This window comes from Triticum dicoccoides, chromosome 7A, assembly GCF_002162155.2.
Source record: "Triticum dicoccoides isolate Atlit2015 ecotype Zavitan chromosome 7A, WEW_v2.0, whole genome shotgun sequence".
Taxonomy (NCBI): Eukaryota; Viridiplantae; Streptophyta; class Magnoliopsida; order Poales; family Poaceae; genus Triticum; species Triticum dicoccoides.
The window spans coordinates 706,092,799-706,095,512 of NC_041392.1; positions in this window are offsets into that span (position 1 = coordinate 706,092,799).

A 2,714-nucleotide genomic window follows, 5' to 3' on the forward strand; every position below is an offset into this window, starting at 1 on the left:
TATCCTTGTGGAATCGGTGGGCAGTGAAAAGTTGCGCCGGGTTCGGTAGGATAAACAGAGCCAACAGCCGCCTTGACCTTCAAATTCATCCATTGCGTCATAAGGTGGCAATTTTGAGACTCCGTGATAGCATCCACGGGATAGCTGGCAGGAGCCTTCAAGGCATGCTCCGGCTGAAGCAGCTCGGTGGAAGCCATGCTGCTTCTGCGTGAGATGGTGGGGTAGCTTCGGGGGAGGCTTCGGCAGTACGTTTGCTGCGATTTGCTTCCCGTTCCTCTATCGCGTCTACCCTTGCTTGCAGCACCTGCATTTGGGTCTGCTGCACTTTTTTCCTCCTCTCATGGGATTTGTAACCGCCTGCGTCCGGAAACCCAACCTTCCACAGAATGGAGCCTGGCGTGCCTCGTGTCCATCCAGGGTGCTCAGAATTCCCGAGGGCCATTGTGAGCTCGTCGTTCTCTCTGTCTGGAAAGAACTTCCCTTGCTGCGCTGCTTCGATATACTGCTTAAGCTTCCTGACTAGTATGTCCATTTGATCGTTCGTCCAAATGCACTTCCCTGTTACAGGGTCCAAGGTTCCGCCAGACCCGAAGAACCAAGTCCAGCAACGGTCTGGCCAGCTAATTGTCTCTGGTTCGATCCCTTTATCAACCAGATCATTCTCAGTCTTGGCCCACTTAGGCCGGGCTACGAGGTAGCCACCTAACCCTGTGCGATGGTGAAGCATCTTCTTCGCAGCATTTTGCTTGTTTGTCGCTGACATCTTCTTACTCTTTTCCGATGTCTTGTGGGCCACAAATGCGGGCAAGTGATCTCTGATCTTCTCATATCTGCCCTTGAATTCTGGTGTCTCATTATTTTCGACAAACTTATTCAGCTCTTTCTTCCACCACCTGAATAGTTCTTCCATCCTCTTAAGAGCAAAAGACTTGATTAATCGCTCTTTAACTGGGTTCTCTGGATTATCCTCTGGCGGTAGGGTGAAATTTGACTTCAGCTCAGTCCAAAGATCATTTTTCTGCATATCATTGACATAAGACACCTCAGGGTCTTCTGTAGTCAGCTTAAACCATTGCTGGATGCTTATCGGGATCTTGTCCCTAACCAGAACCCCGCACTAAGCAACAAATGCGTTCTTTGTCCGGAGGGGTTCAATTGATTGGCCATCGGGCGCGATTGCTATGATCTCAAACTTTTCATCTGAGCTCAACCTTTTCTTCGGGCCTCGTCTCTTTACCGAAGTTGTGCTCGATCCGGAGGGCTAGAAAAAAGAACAAAGACTTAATTAATATGTGTACATACCAATACAATTAATGCATCAATCGGCTAGTTAGCACAGGCTTAACTAATGTATATACCTGGCCTGACTCGGTTCGGTCACCGGAGCCGTCATCACGGTCTCCTTCTTGCACTACCATTGGGTCACCGGAGCCGTCCTCATGTTCTTCTTCTTGCACCGGCATTAGGTCACCGTAGCCAGCTTCTTCACCCTCTACTTCCAGACCATCGGTGTCATTGAGAAACAACGAGACGGCATCACTTCCTTCTGCGATTATGTCCCTCAATAACGCTTCTTTTGCTTCGTCTCGGGCGGTGTCCATAGTTTCTACAAATATTTACAACATGGCAATTATTATTCAAACATGACAGATGGATATATTAGTGCCAAACATAGAACTAGCTACCTAATCATAGTAAGGAATCATATGTATTAATTAGTGGCCTCGACCCCCCACCCACGTGTTGAAGCTATCGGGAGGTGGTATATATCGACAACGACGACACTACATCTATATGTCCCTCGACGACCCTCGTTCCCGATAAAAAAAGAGGAAGAAGAAGAAAAAAAGAGGAGAAGAAAGAATAGAGGAGAAGAACTCCTCTATTCTTTCTTCTCCTCTTTTTTTTCTTCTTCCTCTTCTTTTTTTATCCTGTTCTTCCTCTCATGTTTGAGAGGATCGTCGAGGGGTCGGAAGGTTGCCTAGTGTCAAAGGATTCAACAAAACCATGTCTTCATCATTAGGCAAAAGTAACATGTGCATGATGGTACGAAGCTCTCCAAAGTTATTTTGGAACGGAGTCCCAGATAAGATAATTCGCTTTTTGGTACAAAGTTCAGCAACACCTTCCAAATATCGTTATTTGGAAGGCCTTTGCTGAAATTCATACAAATTGGCAAATTATCCTATCCGGGACACCATTCCAAAATAACTTTGGAGGACTTCGTCATGCCCTGGTTACTTCCGGCTAATGATGAAGCCATGGATTTCTTCAATACTTTGACACTAGGAAAGTAACAGGCGCATGATGGTACAAAGTCTACAATGTTGTTTTGGAACGGAGTCCCGGATAGGATAATTCGCTTTTTCGTACAAAGTTCAGCAAGAGCCTTCCGAATATCCCTATTTGGAAGGCCTTTGCTGAAATTCGTACAAAAAGGCGAATTATTCTATCCGGAACTCCGTTCCAAAACAACTTTGCACAAGTTCGTACCATCATGCCCCGGTTACTTCCGTCTAATGATGAAGCCATGGATCTTTAATACTTTGACACTAGGCAACATCTCGACCCCTCGACGACCCTCGAACCCTCGGTGACCCTCGAACCTCTACCCTAGTTCCCGACCCTCCCCCTCGAACCCTCGGTGACCCTCGAACCTCTACCCTAGTTCCCGACCCTCGCCCCTCGAACCCTCGGTGACCCTTGAACCTCTA